Source organism: Mauremys mutica, chromosome 8 (assembly GCF_020497125.1).
Source record: "Mauremys mutica isolate MM-2020 ecotype Southern chromosome 8, ASM2049712v1, whole genome shotgun sequence".
In the NCBI taxonomy this organism is placed as follows: Eukaryota; Metazoa; Chordata; order Testudines; family Geoemydidae; genus Mauremys; species Mauremys mutica.
This window is the reverse complement of record NC_059079.1, coordinates 2,964,079-2,982,851: the sequence shown is the minus strand read 5'-3', so window position 1 is coordinate 2,982,851 and position 18,773 is coordinate 2,964,079. Positions and strand designations below refer to the sequence as shown.

At 50.7% G+C, this 18,773-nt stretch overlaps 1 long non-coding RNA gene and 2 other non-coding genes across 3 annotated transcripts; all 3 read left to right on the top strand.

Annotated features, from left to right (window-relative positions):
• The first annotated feature begins 3,486 nt into the window (after positions 1–3,486).
• Positions 3,487–3,650, top strand: LOC123376747. Its single transcript, XR_006581923.1, has one exon. It is a non-coding gene; the product is annotated as a U1 spliceosomal RNA (small nuclear RNA).
• Positions 3,651–5,856: 2,206 nt separating this feature from the next.
• On the top strand, positions 5,857–6,020 carry LOC123376746. Its single transcript, XR_006581922.1, has one exon. It is a non-coding gene; the product is annotated as a U1 spliceosomal RNA (small nuclear RNA).
• A 9,684-nt stretch (positions 6,021–15,704) lies between these two features.
• On the top strand, positions 15,705–18,378 carry LOC123375673. The gene is made up of 3 exons (XR_006581554.1): positions 15,705–16,551; positions 16,767–16,929; positions 17,676–18,378. It is a non-coding gene; the product is annotated as an uncharacterized LOC123375673 (long non-coding RNA).
• The last annotated feature ends 395 nt before the right edge of the window (positions 18,379–18,773 follow it).

Sequence of the window (18,773 nt, the reverse complement as noted above, 5' to 3'; positions counted from 1 at the left end):
GTACTTCTGGGCACCTTTGTCGTTCTTCCTTGTGTGGCGGCAAACAGAGGAAAAGCAAAGTTCAGCTCTGAAACTTTACTTGGGTTTTGTAAGGCTCTCTGCTTTCTTTTACAGCTGATCTGCTCTCTAGTCTGCTTTTGGGGGGGGCTTGGACCGTTGTCTTCTTTGGCTCTAAGGGGAAGCTGCCTGTCTGCTCTGCTTCTTTCCCTGCTTGTAGCTTCTTGCCCAGCCCCTCCTTCTCGGGCTCTTCTTCCTTTGACGGGAGTACGGCCTGTCCAAAACGCCTGTCCCACCCGGTCCCCTTGTCCAACAGGCAGCCTCACCCCCTGCCCTGGGGCTGCTTTGGCTTTCGCTGTCTGTTCCTGTCTCTTGGTGGCCACCCTGTCTGTGCTACGGAGACTAGGCTGTCAAAACCCCGTGCTGGAGGTGGTCTTTCCGTCGCTTTAGGCCCACCCACCGCCTCCCCAAATGCCCTTAGCTACGCTGGGGGTTAGGGTGGCGTGGCCGCGTCGCCCAGGAGCGGGTTTTCCCTTTTGCACACCCCTGACGGACAGAGCTGTTTTGACTTAACTGTTCAGCACGCACCGACCCTCGGGCCTGGTCTGCACGGGGAACGTAAATCGTCGTTATAAGTGTGTCTTTTCTCCGGGCTGCCTCTGCTCCTTCCCCGGCTGGGCGGAGATTGGGATGCAGCAGCTGCTCTCCTGAGACAGTCCCGCTGATGCCCAGGCGCATGGAGGACGGAGCCCGGACGAGAAGCCAGAGGGCACTTGGCCCACAGCTAAAACCCGGAGCAAACGCACACACTTTGCAAAGTAACAGGAGCCGGGATCTCGGACATGAGATTCTATCTGCCGGCCGGGGTGCGACGCCGCGTTGTACCTGCTGTTTGGTCTGCCTCTGCTGCAAAGTAGCTCGCCTCGCTCAGATCCTTGGGTTTCGCTGAGCTGCAGCTCACCTTGATACACGGGAACAGCTTCAAATCATGGAATATCAGGGTTGGAAGGGACCTCAGGAGGTCATCTAGTCCAACCCAATCCCCAACTAAATCATCCCAGCCAGGGCTTTGTCAAGGCTGACCTTAAAACCCTCTAAGGAAGGAGATTCCACCACCTCCCTAGGGAACCCATTCCAGTGCTTCACCACCCTCCTAGTGAAAAAGGGTTTTCCTAATATCCAACCTAAACCTTCCCCACCGCAACTTGGGACCATTGCTCCTTGTTCTGTCATCTGGTGCCACTGAGAACAGTCTAGATCCATCCTCTTTGAAACCCCCTTTCAGGTAGTTGAAAGCAGCGATCAACTCCCCCCTCATTCTTCTCTTCTGAAGACTAAACAATCCCAGTTCCCTCAGCCTCTCCTCATAAGTCATGTCTTCCAACCCCCTGATCATTTTTGTTGCCCTATGCTGGACTCTTTTCAGTTTTTCCACATCCTTCTTGCAGTGTGGGGCCCAAAACTGGACACGGTACTCCAGATGAGGCCTCACCAACGTCGAAGAGAAGGGAACGACCACGTCCCTCGATCTGCTGGCAATGCCCCTACGTATACACTCCAAAATGCCATTAGCCTTCTTGGCAACAAGGGCACGCTGTCGACTCATATCCAGCTTCTCGTCCACTGTAACCCCTAGGTCCTTTTCTGCAGAACTGCTGCCCAGCCATTCAGTCCCTAGTCTGGAGCAGTGCACGGGATTCTTCCGTCCTTGTTGAACCTCATCAGGTTTCTTTCGGCGCAATCCTCTAATTTGTCTAGGTCCCTCTGTATCCTATCCCTACCCTCCAGCGTATCGACCGCTTCTCCCAGTTTAGCATCATCTGCAAACTTGTTGAGAGTGCAGTCCACGCCATCCTCCAGATCATTAACGAAGATATTGAACACAACCGGCCCCAGGACCGAGCCTTGGGGCACGCCGCTTGAGACCGGCTGCCAATTAGACGTGGAGCCATTGATCACTACCCGTTGAGCCCGACGACCTAGCCAGCTTTCTATCCACCTTATAGTCCATTCATCCAGCCCAAACTTCTTGAACTTGCCGACAAGAATACTGTGGGAGACCATATCAAAAGTTTTCCTAAATTCAAGGAATAACACATCCATTGCTTTCCCCTCATCCACAGAGCCAGTTATCTCCTCACAGAAGGCAATTAGGTTAGTCAGGCGTGACTTGCCCTTGCTGAATCCATGCTGACTTCTCCTGATCACTTGCCTCTCCTCTAAGTGCTTCAGAATTGATTCCTTGACGACCTGCTCCATGATTTTTCCAGGGATTGAGGTGAGGCTGACTGGCCTGTAGTTCCCCGGATCCTCCTTCTTTCTTCCCTCTTTTAAAGATGGGCACTACATTAGCCTTTTCCGTCATTTGGGACCTCCCCCAATGGCCATGAATTTTCAAAGATAATGGCCAATGGCTCTGCAATCACACCCGCCAACTCCTTTAGCCCCCTTGGATGCAGCGCATCCGGCCCCATGGATTTATGCTCATCCAGCTTTTCTAAATAGTCCCGAAGCACTTCTTTCTCCACAGAGGGCTGGTCACCTCCTCTCCATGCTGTGCTGCCCAGTGCAGCAGTCTGGGAGCTGATTTTGTTCGTGAAGACGGGGGGGGGGGGGGGGAAGCATTGAGTACATTAGCTTTTTCCACATCCTCTGTCCCTAGGTCACCTCCCTCATTCAGTAAGGGGCCCACACTTTCCTTGACTTTCTTCTTGTTGCTAACATCCCTGAAGAAACCCTTCTTGTTCTTACTCTTAACATCTCTTGCTAGCTGCAACTCCAAGCGTGAGTTGCCCTTCCTGATTTCACTCCTGCATGCCTGAGCAATATTTTTATTCTCCTCCCTGGTCATTTGTCCAGTCTTCCACTTCTTCAAACAGCGCTGCCTGCCAGTGCACTCAGCCTCACTTGGCAGGTAACAAAAGGGATCGAGTGGCCGTCCAGTTTCTGGAGAGTGGCTGACAACACCCGACCTTCTGCCCTGAGGAGACACTGACGAGAGCCAAGGCAGGGGAGGTCATTCTTGTATGGGACCAACTTCCGGTGGGGAGAGAGAGAGAGAGAGAGCGAGAGAGAGAGAAGCGACACGCAAGCTGCGCTCTTTCCCCAGCAGCAGGTGGGCCCCGCCGTCTCGCTGATGGCCTGGCTTCCCGGGATGGGACCCGGCTACCACGACAGGGCACGCGAGAGCGGCGGCCCCGGGCGGGCAGGGGGAGGGGCCCGAGCGGAGGGGCGGAGCCGCGGGAGCGGGTATGCAGATCTGTGTGCGAGCAGAGCATTGTGGGAGCGGACGCAGGCTGCCAGGCAGGGCCCGACTTTGGCGCCGGGAGCTCGGCGTGGAGAAGGGAGGGGCTCCGGGGCCGCGTCGGGGCAGCTGTCGGCAGTGGGGGCCGGTGTGGGCGAGGCCGGCGGTCGGGGCGCGGCGGTCCGCCCCGTGTGTTAGAAGTGCAGGGCGAGCGAGGGCGGGCGGCGGCCGGGCGGCAGGAACTCATACTTACCTGGCAGGGGAGATACCATGATCACGAAGGTGGTTTTCCCAGGGTGAGGCTCATCCATTGCACTGCGGGTGTGCTGACCCCTGCGATTTCCCCAAATGCGGGAAACTCGACTGCATAATTTGTGGTAGTGGGGGACTGCGTTCGCGCTCTCCCCTGGCGAGTGGTTAAAAAACAGGAAACTGAAAATGAGCTGGTTATGCTTTGTGCAATGCAGAGTTAACTTAAAGGAGAGCAGTTTTTGTTCTGTGCCTTTGGGACTGTTCTTTTCCACAGGCTCTGTGCTTCTGGGCACCTTTGTCGTTCCTCTTTACTTGGGTTTTGTAAGGCTCTCTGCTTTCTTTTACAGCTGATCTGCTCTCTAGTCTGCTTTTGGGGGGGGCTTGGACCGGTGTCTTCTTTGGCTCTAAGGGGAAGCTCCCTGCCTGCTCTGCTTCTTTCCCTGCTTGTAGCTTCTTGCCCAGCCCCTCCTTCTCGGGCTCTTCCTCCTTTGACGGGAGTACGGCCTGTCCAAAACGCCTGTCCCACCCGGTCCCCTTGTCCAACAGGCAGCCTCGCCCCCTGCCCTGGGGCTGCTTTGGCTGTCGCTGTCTGTTCCTGTCTCTTGGTGGCCACCCTGTCTGTGCTACGGAGACTAGGCTGTCAAAACCCCGTGCTGGAGGTGGTCTTTCCGTCGCTTTAGGCCCACCCACCGCCTCCCGGAATGTCCTTAGCTATGCTGGGGGTTAGGGTGGCGTGGCCGCGTCGCCCAGGAGCGGGTTTTCCCTTTTGCACATCCCTGACGGACGGAGCTGTTTTGACTTAACTGTTCAGCATGCACCGACCCTCAGGCCTGGTCTTTACGAGGAAAGTAAATCGGAGCGGCTATGTCAGTCCGCGCCTTGGTCGGAAGAATTCTTCCATCGACCTAGCTCCCGCCTTTCGGGGAGGTGGATGGCCTGCACCAAAGAGGAAAACTCTCTCCAGGACCCTTCTCCGGGAACAGTGCCCTTCTGTTTGGGGAGATTATGCTGCTTTAAAAAAGAGAAATTGTTTAACTGCCTTTCTCTGAGACAAGGTTGACTTTGTATTGCTTCCCTCGTGGCTCCTTATAGCAGTTGTGTTCTGAAATCTTTAGGGTTTGACTTCATTTATGATGAAATCTTGCTGTAACTTTATTCTAATTCTCAATGAGTAACTAGACCTGAGCTGTTTGGTGTGTGAGGATTGTTTAAAAACCTGGGATTCCACTTTCTGCTGCCTTTCCATTACATTTCCTCTGAAAGCCCACCGAAAGCCTCCACTTCCCACATAACTCTCAAACCTGCAGTCATCAGGCATACAGAAGATGCTTACAGTTTCACTCCATATGAGTCCAGTTCCTTGCTGTTTCCTGTCTAACCACTGCACACATATGGTATCCCCTCCCTACCCGGAGCTGCTTCCCGGCTTTTGTGCTCAGGACAGGAAAACGAGAATGGAGAGGTAAGCTGTGCAGGGAACTCTTCCTCAGCTCGCACTCCACCCCCAAGGGCCTTTCGAGGTCATCTACGGACTTCAGGTTTCATGTGAGTTCCAAGGTTTATGGTCTCATTAATTAGCCATCTCTCCTAATGCAGGGATCCTACGGGTCAGACCAAAGATTGATGGCCCAAAAGAGCTAAGAAACAGAACTAAAGCTGAGCGCTAGGCGTTACATTCAGATGAGCATCCAGGATCTGACGGTGCCCTGGCATGTTCAACGCTGCCGAAAAGAAGGAGCTCGTCAGGTCCCTCTGCTAGCACCCAAATCTGGTCACGTCCTCTCCTCTTGGCAGGTAACAAAAGGGATCGAGTGGCCGTCCAGTTTCTGGAGAGTGGCTGACAACACCCGACCTTCTGCCCTGAGGAGACACTGACGAGAGCCAAGGCAGGGGAGGTCATTCTTGTATTGGACCAACTTCCGGTGGGGAGAGAGCGAGAGAGCGAGAGAGAGAGAAGCGACACGCAAGCTGCGCTCTTTCCCCAGCAGCAGGTGGGCCCCGCCGTCTCGCTGATGGCCTGGCTTCCCGGGACGGGACCGGCTACACTACAGGGCACGCGAGAGCGGCGGCCCCGGGCGGGCAGGGGGAGGGGCCCGAGCGGAGGGGCGGAGCCGCGGGAGCGGGTATGCAGATCTGTGTGCGAGCAGAGCATTGTGGGAGTGGACGCAAGCTGCCAGGCAGGGCCCGACTTTGGCGCCGGGAGCTCGGCGTGGAGAAGGGAGGGGCTCCGGGGCCGCGTCGGGGCAGCTGTCGGCAGTGGGGGCCGGGGTGGGCGAGGCCGGCGGTCGGGGCGCGGCGGTCCGCCCCGTGTGTTAGAAGTGCGGGGCGAGCGAGGGCGGGCGGCGGCCGGGCGGCAGGAACTCATACTTACCTGGCAGGGGAGATACCATGATCACGAAGGTGGTTTTCCCAGGGTGAGGCTCATCCATTGCACTGCGGGTGTGCTGACCCCTGCGATTTCCCCAAATGCGGGAAACTCGACTGCATAATTTGTGGTAGTGGGGGACTGCGTTCGCGCTCTCCCCTGGCGAGTGGTTAAAAAACAGAAAATCAAAAAAGGGGTGGTTATGTTTGCTGCACTGCAAAAATGATTTTCAGGAGTGCAATTTTTTTCTGTGTCTTTAGAGCAGCTTTTTTTTTTTCCATTTCACTGTTTCGTAATCTCTTTTTGAACTAGTCAGTTTTCAAACAATACCTTTGAAAAACAGTGTGAAGTTTAAGTGAAATTGGCTTTTTCTATAGGGGGAAAAAAACCTATTTCTTTAGAATTTGCATAAATCCTTATGCCAAAAAAAACCCCTAATATTTGTTAATTAAAAGTATTTGTTTCAATGGCTTATAAAAACCAACTGTTTAACTCAGGGCTGTTATGAATTATTGTATAGCCATCAAATAAAAATGTACCTACTTTTTACAATAATTTGCCTCATTGAAATGAGGCTTCTAAAAATTACATATAACTCATAAAGGTTCAGCTCTATGGAAATCTTAAATAAAAGACAAAAGTTTCAGTCACTCTGAAAAACTCCCCCAACATAAACAGAAATTAGAATAGAAGCATTAACAGCACAGGTGGAGAAGAATGAGGAGTGTAGCCTAATGGTTTCGGATGCTATTCGGTGGTCCAGAGACATTTACACAGAGCACGTCACCGGCCACCGTCAATACTAAGAGTGAGCCAGCGTGACTTCACGCACCCACAAGGGGGAAGAGACCTGTAAACTTCCCCTGTTGGACTTTATTGCCTGAGCCCTGAACCAACCAAACTGAATTCTGCCCTGTGAGGGTCCTCCTATCATCATTACCCAGTCCGCTCATTTATTCATGCCCATGACTATCCATAACCTGTTTGTATGAGTGATGTACCCTCACTGCTTGCTGGCTGTACCACCCACCCACCCACCGTATACCCCACATTGGGGACATGACAGACTGTGTATATGTATATGCCATCCAATACCAAAATGCTAACATCCCCCTACAACCTGTATGTTACCCCCAATGGCACAATAACTGATGATTCAAACACTTTGTATCGTTTATTTTAAAATATTCTCTAATAAACTTTAAATCCTCTGGACTGTATAGAGATGCTGTTTCATTTGATGGTTCTTATCTAAAAATTGTTTCACCAGCATCCCTGATTACCAGGAGAGGAAGAACTTTTGCACAGAGTAAGATGACTTTATGGGGGGAATAAGGGGATCTTCTGAATTTTTTCATTTTAGGGATCCATGATTTGTGCAGCCTACTCCCCAGAAGAGCAGTTGAACAGAAATTGGTGCATCTTTCAATGGACACTGCAATGCTCAAAGAAAGGCTTTTTAATGCACAATGCATTGGGGGTTTGCAAATGAGCTGGTACTCCCAACCTGAGAAGCAGGGGTGTCTCCAGGCCCCAGCACGCCAAGCGCGTGCTTGGGGCAGCATGCCGGGGTGGGGGGGCGCTCTGCAGGTTGCTGGGAGGACGGCAGGCAGGGTGCCTTCGGCGGCTTGCCTGCGGAGGGGCCACTGGTCCCGCGGCTCAGGTGGACCTCCCACAGGCACACTTGCGGGAGGTCCACCAGAGCTGTGGGACTGGCGAGTGGCAGAGCACCCCCCACGGCATGATGCCGTGCTTGGGGCGGCGAAATGTCTAGAGCCGCCCCTGCTGAGAAGGGAAGAGAATCTCAGCAAGGTCCCCCCAGTCTACAAGCCTGTCTGTGCCCTGCTCCAGCTCTCCCTTCTGCTCTGAGCTGAGCTGAGCTGAGCCGTGCTCATGGGGAAGCTGCTTTTAGCCTCTCAGCAGCTGCCCTGTGGATGGTTGGCTCTACTGCCCAGCTGTTGGAGGCATCAGAGCAGGTGGCCGCAAGCTGAGGGGGACATTGAGTGTGGCACCTGCATATTTACTACATAACTGCACAAGAAATTATGACATAAATAAGGGACCGAAAAATAATCCGATGCCCTAAAATGATGGGAAAAGATGTACCAAGAGCAGGAGCGGCTCCAGGCCCCAGCATGCCAAGTGCGTGCTTGGTGCGGCATGCCGCGGGGGGCGCTCTGCCAGTCGCCGGGAGGGCGGCAGGCGGCTTCGGTGGAGCATCTGCAGGCACGCCTGCGGGAGCTCCACCGGAACCGCGGAACCGGCAGAGCGCCCCCCGTGGCGTGCCGCCGTGCTTGGGGCGGCGAAATGGCTAGACCCCTGACCAAGAGGTAATATTGCAAAAAATTACCCAGAAGATTAATATAATAAAAATACCGTAAAGGTGCATCTGTCTCCAACATATGTCTTAACCACAGAATACAGGTTGTGCATTAATGCTAATGAGAATAAAGGGAACTTGCACAGCCTATAGAAAATTGGAGTCCCTTAAGTTTCCAGGGGCCTGTGATAGGGTGGACTAGGTCCTGAGGCCCCCTGCTGGAGCCCTTGTGGCCCTGCACATCCTGCCTCAGAAAAGGGCAGTAGAGAGGTCCTCCGAGCTGCCTAGAGCGGCTGTGTGGGAAGCAGCCAACCAGGGCCCAGCAGGCTAGTATAAGAAGAGCTGCTGGGCCAGACTGAGAGAACAGTTCCTTTTCCTTACTAGAGCTGGTGAAGAGTTGAGGGTGTTCTAGGCTGGCTGCTGGGCGTCTATGAGAACAAGGCCCTGAGATAAGGGTGGAGCATGTGTGGGAGCCATGATGAAGTGACCCAGGGAATTATAGTAGTAATGTAGTTTATTTAAAGGGATGTTGCAGATGCTTGCTGTCTATAGGGTCTCTTTCCTAGGACCTGGAGTAGAGGTGGGCCTGGGTCCTGCCCTCACAGCTACTGAGAAAGTGGCCTGGACTGTGAGGAACCCCAGAAGGGGAACTGAACTGTAGTGACCCAGCTGAAGTGCTGAGGCCAGATAGACCCTGAGAGGCTAAAGATATTGCCTTCAGGGGAGGAGCCCTGGGGCACTGCTCTGTTCTGGAGCAAGGACAAACTGAGAGAAACATAACAGACGGCACTGAGAGAGGCTGTTGGATTTGTACCCTGAAAGGGTTTTGTGTTGCTTTTATCTCACAGACAGGCCCCGAAACATAAACTCTTGTATTAAAGGCCCCGTCTGAGGCCTGAAGCCTGAACCAAAGTACTTCCAGGCATTGCTAAGCAAAAGCTGGGCTGTGAGCCAGAGGCAGGCCCAACTCACAGAAATTGGCAAGAAGAGGGCTGCTAGAAGCAGGTGCATCCACACATAAGTTGCTAATAAGAGGAACTTGTGCCAAGATGGCATCAGAACACTCCACAGAGATAACAAGGAACAGGCAGGTGCATCTTAAAGACAGGGTCAAAAGACAGCATGATCGATAAGATCTGTTTGAAATAACATGATCAAAGGGGGAGACAGCACCCTAATGAGCCAAGGGGCTGTACCTCAATATGTCAGTAGGGATGAGTAATCTGTCCTGTAACTGTATAAAAATAAGTCCCAGAGTGCACATCTTTGGCCAGGCTAGGGGGCAGTGGAAAGTGCCGCCACTGACTGAGCTGTGTCCATTGCCGGGGGGCACATATTCGTAGTATGTCCTGTAGAGTCTATAGGAAAATTATTACTGTGCTTTGTTTGACCATAAACCTGGCTCAGGTTCCTTCGTACCTTACTAGAGTCTTGTGGTCTTTGGGGATTCTCTTGGGGTTTGCTGTGTCAGCGATCTGCGCAGAGCTGGGGCAGCACACAGAGGGAACATGCACACAGCCTACTGTTATCATCATCGAACAAGAGCAGAGCACCACACTGGTAGCTACTGACAACATGTCTGACTCAGCAGAAGGATTGAGTCAGTGAAGACCCACCACAAACAGGTAGCGAGACCGTGCAGGGACATGCACTCAGCCAGGGGAGCACTTGCAAGAGGTGAGTGCAACCCCATTACAGGGACACAGACCAATAAGAAAAAAGAGGGTTGACATGCACATAACGTAGGTGTAGACAGAATCACATTATAAAAAGGGAAAACTGAGCTCCCTCTTGGAGACTCCAGCAGAAACAATCCCTCTACAAATGATCGAGCCATGAGAGACCCATCAGACCTTAACGCTATTGTTAAAGATGTGAGCATAACTATATTTGTAACTGGTGCATAGGTCTTTATAGAGTTTCTATGTGCTTGGGTAACTTTAATTGTAACTTTAATAAAGCTTGTAAAACAGACTAGACCTTGTATGTATAAATGTCTATGTGGTCACTACCCTTGGGCTTTATGTGTTCCTAGAGATTCTAACTCTAAAACAAGTAGCAGAGGTGACTTTCACCCTGTTAAGCTTGAAACTGTAGCCGCCAGAGCCAAACCCACGGTGGTGTAATATCACATTACAGAATTAACTTTAAATAGAATACAAGGCTATATGGGTGAATCTCTGAGGTGCTCCAGAGTCCTGACTCTGCCCCCTGCAGGTGGAGGGCCTGGGAGTTCCCAGCAGGAGCTGTTGCCTCTGGGTTCCAGCACTTTCCAAATTCCCAAACTGAAACTCCTGAAAGGTGTGTGGGGAAGCTGCTCCTGCCCCTTCCAGCTGGAGCCTGCAGCACAGTGGGGCAGCGCTGCTCTCAGTGGTGCACATGTGTAAAGTGTATGTAACCCTCACATGTCCAGTACCCCGGCACCCTCCCGCTGTGTCCCAGAGAGTTCTATGCAACCAGAGGTCTGTGCCGTAATAGAAAGCCAGCCATGTTTGGTTGGGCTTTTTGCCATCCACATACTCTTGCTGGCCAGCTGATGGGGTACTATCTACGAGCCAGGAGGACGTGTTTCTGCTCTCAGATGCACAGAGCGTATCTTGGCCTCCTGTTCTGTTTCCGAGCAGCTTCCAGGCGGGAACAGAGCAGAATCCAGCCCTAGTCAAGGAGGTTTACTTTGAACAGGCGGAAGGAAAATACAGCTCGTTCAGACGCCAGCGTTCAGACCATTGTCTCTGACGTTTCACCTGCTGCTGGGATTGCTGTGCAGCCTTGTTAGCGCACCAAGGTGGCGCTTTGCCCTCTTTTCTTGTCTTCAGCCATTCAGCTGGTAAAGGATCTCACGGCCTATGAAGTCCGGCCAGCGCTGCTGAAGGGTCTGGTTGAATTACTTAAACCGCCAGGGAAAGAGACTGCTAGAGTGAAAGGCAAAGCCCTGGAAGGTAAGAGGTCACATGTCTGCTTGGAGGCTGCAGAGTGCTGCAAAGTGGGTTGCTCTTTCTCTGCTTGCTCAGTGACTCACCAGCCACTGATGGGCAACTTTGGTACCTTAGTCTCCTTGGGTGGAACCCAGGGGTTCGCAAACTGGGGGTCGTGACTCCTCTGGGGGTCACAAGCTGCCGGCCTCCAGCCCAAACGCTGCTTCGCTTCCAGCAGTTATAACAGTGTTAAATATTTTAAAAGTGTTTTTAATGTATAAGGGGGGGTCGCACTCAGCGGCTTGCCGTGTGAAAGGGGTCACCAGTACAAGAGTTTGAGACCCACTGGTGGAACTGGCCCTCGCTAATCCATCCCTGTGCTGCCTTGGCAGAGGTCAGATGCTGCAGCCAACCTTCCGGCTGATTTGAGATGGTGACGGCTATTCAGAAGAGGAGATGCAGAAGTCTCTTCCTAGTGGGCCTGGTACCCATTGCAGTGGGCCCCGTGTGCTCCTCTTGCAGCCTGACCCCCTCTCCAGGGAGCAGTGAGGTCACCTGCAGTGGTAGGCTACGGTGGGGCGGGAGGAGAACAACAGGCTGGTGCTGGGTCCTGCTGGGAGGCTGATGCCCACCGCCACAGGAAACAAGGGGTGAGGCGCCCCCATCCCCTTCCCAGGAGGACCTAGAAACCACGTGTCCCTTAAGCTCTGCCTTGCAAGAGGCCAAGGTAGAAGGGAATCTCCCCTTTTCTTCTCCCCCCTTCACCAGGACAGCTGAGCTCCATGGGTAGGCTGGTGCAGTCCCAGCAAGTGCGGTGTCTTTAGGGTTACCATATTTGAACATTCAAAAAAGAGGACACTCCACGGGGGGTGGGGTGGGGTGTATTTGCACCAGTATCTACCAACTCATGTTGTATTAATGTGTTATTATACTGTTATATATGCTGTGCGCTACATGTCGTCTATATTGAGTATATATAAGAAAAAGTGATATGGCCTCAAAAGTGAAGTTTAATGATTTAAACTTTACTGTATTTCTTTATATGTAGTGAGTCCTTTCCTTTTACCAGTTCTTCAGTTTTCTTTCTCCTCATGTGCCTGCACATAGATCGCATTTTTCTCAGCAGTGGTTGATTGCTCTTTAAGAAGGCATGAAAGTCTTTACAAGAAGTTTGTCTGCAGTTGTACTGTACAAGTAGAATTCCTTTCAGCGACTCAACATTCAAGTTGTTCCTTTCCTTTGTCCACTGGCTTTGCATCAGTGAAAAAATTCATTCTACATTTGCATTGTGAGAGGGAATAGCAAAGAAGAACTGTGCAATCTTTAACAGTTCTGAATGACACTCAATGTTTTTGGATTTCTCAAATTATTTGGTCCACTTCTGGTGTGCTAGCAAATAATTACTGAACTCTTCATCACTGTTGCAACTTTCCGTAAACTTCTTCAGGTTGCTGACCTGATCAAAACACTTCATGTCATCAATTTGCACCCCCTTATCGATTAGGTACTTGATACAAAGTTCCACATCACTCCAATTCGGTGTCTCACTCAGGGTAATCCACCTGAAACAAGAGAAGTCTTCCAGGGGTCTAAGCCACTTCTCCAAATATTCTAAGCATCTGCTGTACATATTATCTACTTCAGCACAGAATTTGTCACACTCTTCATCAATTCCTTCCATGCGCTTTTGTGCTAGTAGTCCCTTAACTTTCAGGGACATAAAGTTGTGAGTCTCGTGTTCAAGAAGGATAGTGCGAACCAAGTTCAAATTTGTCAGCACTTCCATGACAGAATTGCTTTCCCTGTCGATTTCTTGGATGTAAGTTTGGGATACACTCATGAGTGAATGCATGTGCCAGAGGTAAATCTCACTTAATTCATACTCAGAAAGTGTCTTCAGCACTGTGGGTGGTTTGTCCTGTGACAGAAAGAATGACTTCAAGGCCGGAAACATCTGTATCAGCCTTGTAATGCCTGGAAATAATGACAGCCATCGTGTCTTGCTATGAGAAAGCAGCTTTCTGTATTCAGCATCAACAAACTCACAGTGCTCCTTCAGCCGCTCAGTTTGGCCAGTGTAGATATGAAAGTACTGGTACATTTTAAAAATAATGTTCTCAGTGTCAACGTTCATTCTTTCTGCTGCATGGTGAACACAGTTGTTCAAAATGTGTGCTGGGCAACCCACACCAATTAATGTTCTCTTCTGCAGCAACTTCTTTCAGTTTGCAAACACATTCTTTCCATCTTCATCACGCCGGAGTCCTCCAAACACTGTATTGCAGTTGTCACCTGTAAATGCAATGCACTTCTCGAACAAACCATTTTTTTCAAGCGTTTCCTTTACGTAATGAGCAATCGTGTCGGCAGTCTCATTAGGTGTGTTCTGACCTCAAGCAATTTTGACTGCAAACCGCCATTCTTCCAGTTGAAATACTGAATAATTACTGGAAATATTTTCACTGAACCGTGATTGCTTCCATCTGTAGCAACTCCACAGTAAGCTATGTCATTTTCTTCAAATGTTTTCAGAACAACATCAACAGAATGCAGTGCATGTACAGAGATAACAATTGCTTCTGTCTTGGTGCTAGCACTTTAAAATTTCCATTCTACTTCAGAATCAGGGAATGTCTTCTTCAGGAAGACAGATGTGCAATCCATTGACTTAAAGCTATTATGACACATAACAGTGTGAAATGCAAAAGCACCCTCTGCTGCAGTAACAGCATCCTCTGATTCTCTGCCTGGTGTTACAAAATAATTTGTCCATTTTGTTGATGAGCTCTCTCCTCGAACTGCTTTTTTGTGCTTGTCTGAGTCCACATGAGTTTGTAAATCATTAGCGCCTTTATTTTTCACAGAGACTTAAGTACCAGGTCTACATACCAAGCACTCAGCTTCCCATTCTTCTCTACCACTTCGAAAACACGGGAATTTCATCTTTAGTTCTGCAGTGAAGTTACACTTTAGTTTTGGCATTGTGTTTGGGGGCAGTAAAATAAAATATCAAATAAAGAGCTCTTGAGGAAACACTACCGTGCACGGTACAAACTCAGAAAAGACACTGAAATTGTCGATGTTGCACTATCGCCACTATGGAAAAATGATCGTACCTGTCTGGGACCATAGGGCTAGGCGCCAACTTCCCCCCTGCCCAAACTCCACCCCTTCCCCGACCCCATTTCAACCCCTTTCCCAAAGTCCCCACCCCAACTCCACCCCCTCCCTGCCCCATTGGACTCCTTCCCCAAATCCCCCCCAGCCCCGCCTCTCCCCTGAGCACGCCGCATTCCCCCTCCTTCCCCCTAGCCACACGAAACAGCTGTTTTGCAGCACAAGCACTGGGAGTTAGGGGGGAAAAGTGGGCACTCTCTCAAGTGATCAACTTTCTTGAATGATCAACTCTTCTTTGGGGAAAAATAATAATGGCAAAATCCCGGATGTTTTTAGATATTTAAAAATTCCTCCCAAACAGCGATTTAAAAACCAAAAAACTGTACATGTCCTTGAAAATACGGACGTATGGTAACCCTAGTGTCTTTTATGGGATTGCGGCCGCCCTCTCTTTTCCCGTCCCCTTTCCTGCGACAGGTGAGAGGAGATGGCAAGCAGGGCCCCCATGGCAGCTGGAGGCCGGACCTGCACTCTCCAGGCCTCCGTATCCCCTGCCCCTGTCCCCACTGTAGACGTACCTCAATGTATGGGTGTCACAGCTTCCTCTGATGCTGCTTCCTTTGATGCAGGCTCCTGAGTCCTGTTCACAGTGACCCTCTGGCGAGTTGCAGAGATCAGCTTTGCCTGTTTTGGGTAATGGGAACTGCCAGGCAACAACAAACATCCAGCTTGTTGGAGCCCTCGGAGCAGGAATGGGAATGTTGATGCCATTTGTGACCTGTGTGGATTTGTTCAGTTAATGCAGCAAAGTTACTGGAGAGCAGGGGATGCGGCGCTGTCTTTCAGAGATCTTAGTCAATTCCCTTCTGCATGTGGCCAGAGAAAATTAAAGATCCCAGGACACCTTTTCAAGAGTCAGGGAAACCTTGGTTTTCTGACCCACATCCTGTCTCAATGAAACAGACTGTAAGGTCCCAGGCTGTTTGAGTTGCTGCATTAGCCTGACACAGTCGCTGAGCAGTGAGAGCTCCTTGTGAAGCACTGGGCTACAGTACATTTGTATGGAGATTCCCCTGGGGATGTTGCTCTAATCTCACAAATCCTCTTTTCTTCAGGTGCTACTGCTCTAATCACCCAGGTTATAAATAAAGCTTTCTGGCAGCAGTATGGCTCCATTCAGACCCAGCCACACTCCATCTTCCTGAGCCCTTGTCGGTGTAAGTACAGCAAGCGGCTGCAGCAAAAACCATTGGGTAAGAACATTCAGAGCAAACTACAAAGGGAGATTTATACAGGATTTAGAGAAGCTGCTTCCTTTAAGGAGAAAAGGCCAGTCGTTATACTTCAGAGGGAATCTTTAGTCCTCTGCCATTGCTGTCTGAGTATTTCCCTGGGGCTTTGCAACTCCTCCATATAGACTTTGGGGGCTTTCATCCATTCACAACAGTGCTCAGGAGCTTAGAGAGAAGCACTTCTGCTTGGGTAGCAAAATCCAGACCCTCCCCTGTTACTAACAACACCTGAAATTATTCAAAGCTTTTATTATAGGTGAAATATATCAACCTTTACTCTGGCCATTAATACAGAGTCAGAATGTTCCCTCTGTTTCCAGGCCAGCATAGAGAGGGACAGCGTTAGCACCTTGCCACATACCTGGACCAAACCATGCTACATGACAGTACAGAGCCTGTTGTATTCTCAGGGAAGGAGAGAGTCTCTTGTAGTGAAATGCCTCGACTTAACAATTTTACATCGACAGCGTAGTGCATGGAACCAAAGTCAGTGTCTGACCCAGTGAATCCCGAAACTCTCTCTGTCTCCATGCTTCTCTGTAGCTCACTTCCTGTTAGAGATCTGCAGAGTCCACAAGATGGTCCGATGCCAAATTGCTCCCTTTAAAAGCAGAAGACAACACTAACACCAGCCATGTTGCTTTCTCCAGTGATGTGCTCAATAATAAGATAATGCAATTTACTGTTCCACCCTGGATGCTGCAGTCTATGGGGTAACATGGTGGGTTCGCTAGGATGTAATATGTAAATCAGGTGTTTTTATTGTCAATCGTTAAAAGAATTGTAGAGCCCCAAACATAGATGTTAAAAAGTTCACATGCAGCCATGGGCTCCCTGTTCAGTTTAAGAATAGCACCCGTCCTTGTTCATTGGTGTTAGTCATTCGCTAGTGAACATGGAAAGATGGAGGCATCACTTTGCACTTGGATCAGCACCACACCTAAGGCAACAGGACTAGAATCTGTCCCTCCAAATTGCTAGATGTGGCTCTCTCATTTCATTCCCAGGAAGCTCCTGTTGTTGTGGGAGTCTTCTCCCAGGCAGAATAGGTAAAAAAAAAGGTAATAATTGGAGATATACCAATCTCCTAGAACTGGAAGGGACCTTGAAAGGTCATCAAGTCCAGCCCCCTGCCTTCACTAGCAGGACCAATTTTTGCCCCAGATCCCTAAGTGGCCCCCTCAAGGATGGAACTCACAACCCTGGGTTTAGCAGGCCAATGCTCAAACCACTGAGCTATCCCTCCCCCACCCTGTAAGAAGAGCCTTGGAGCCTGACTGTGCTGATTTCCTTGCAGCATCCTAGCCCAGGACTCCACCAAACTGGCTGAAGAGATGATCCAGCTGAGAGTGGTGCACGGCCTTATATGTGCTATGGGGAACCAGGATCATACCACCTGCCAGAGACAGGCCAGCATCTCTCTAGAGGTGAGTGTCTCTGTGGGGGGCAATGTGGATTTTAATGTGGATTCCTCCCCATAAGCTCCTGAGCAGTGGGCGCTATTCAGATAAAGGGGATCAGTCACACTGGGGCAAGGCTGGAAAAAACGGCCATTGATGATCCAGCAACGTACCTACGGTTTGTGTCCCCTCTGCTGTTAGTGCTTGAGGACGAGCTTATCCTTCCCAAGCCCAGTTCTCCTTCTGCTTAACAGTCACGATTCCCCGACAAACCCCTTCCCTGAGGTGGAGTTAAGGGCAGTCAGTAATTGAGAAGAAACCTTCATGGAATGGGTCGCAGTTCTGAATAATACAAAATCGGGAAATTCAACATAAAGACCATGCTTCAAACCCAACCCAAAGCCTCCAGCCTAGAGAAATCCAGAGTGAAGGTCGTCCATTCCGGTTCACAGGGGGCGTCGGCGCTAAAGCCCAGTGGTGCGATGGTTAACTAGACCCCTGCCAATCACAGAAGCTGAAATATCCAGCTGCTCTCGCAGTATGGGTGGGGCCTGGGTGTTGTACTGACCCTTTCCCCATCTATTTAACCCCGGCCCCCAGCAGCGTTGGCGCTCAAAGAGGTGAACAGCAGAGTGGGGGCAATGGACAGATAAATCCCAGGTGGGAAGGAGCACTGAACTGGAGCACTTTCCCATCCCGTGAGGGTGCTGCTTTTCAGTGCAGCCAGACACCCCCCTCCCTCCTTTTGCACTTATTGGGGTGTTTTGTTGCAGTATTTTGTCCGGACATTTCCCATTGTGGAGGAGCATGTGAGGAAGGCAACAGGAGAGACTCTGTTCCAGCTTTTTATGGTAAATGGGCTTCTCTACCTGCCAGGGCTTGTTACTGGTCTGGAACATGGGTCCATTTTGCAGGGATAATGGGGACTGGCTTTCATTCCTCTAAAGCCGCAGTGGAGCTCCAGTTCCTGATCTGACTCCAGAGACCACAGGGGTCAGATCACAATGTCCTCAGTTAAATGAATTGCTTTGGTTTTGGCCCAACACCCCCGAAGACCTCGCTCCATGCAGTGGGTATCAGTGTGCACTTGCACTATCCATCTGTACTAATGAGGTGGGACGATTGGTGCAAATCACAGCAGGGCCTGAGGTCTGAAGTCTGGGGGGAGGGGATGGTTCTTTTCTGACTTGGGGTCCATCGTTAGTGTAACTGGAGTAACGCTGAGGGACGTGTCTGGACTCACGTTTGCGTGGTGATGTTGGAAAAGTGGCGAGACATGCAGGGCTAGCAGGGTCCCAGAATGAGGAGTTAGGCCTGAGCCTCCATCCGAATCTGAGCTCTCCTGCCTTGAGGTGGCTCAGGACTGAACACCATGTAACTCAGCGGAAGCCCTGTCACATGGGCCCATTAAACCTGGGCAGGACAAAGCCATAGGAAATGTCCTGCAGGCAACAATCCTGGCTCGTGCTGGACTCAATGGGAGGGACTTGAACTAGGTTTCCTGCATCCTAGGTGTGTATCCTAACCACTAGGCTAAAAGTTGTTAGGGAGGGCCTCCTTCTCCTCTCCCCCCACAGCTGTGTCTGTGGAAGCTTGCTTATAGGGACCTACTCTGGTATGTGTGTACAGACCTTTGCCTACCAGATTGGGCCCTGTGGGTGTGTGAGGTGGAAGAATGTTTGTCTACCCTGGTTTGTGCATCACAGTGCGTGTTAGGAGTCCAGACGCCTGGTGTGGAGCTACAGTGAGGTCATGTACAGGCAGCAACATAGGCACCTAAGGAACTTCTGCTGCAAAAATGTGGCTGCCGAGTGAAATTAAACATCTACAAAGTTCAGCAGCAGCTGAGTAGGGGTTTTGGGAATCCCAGT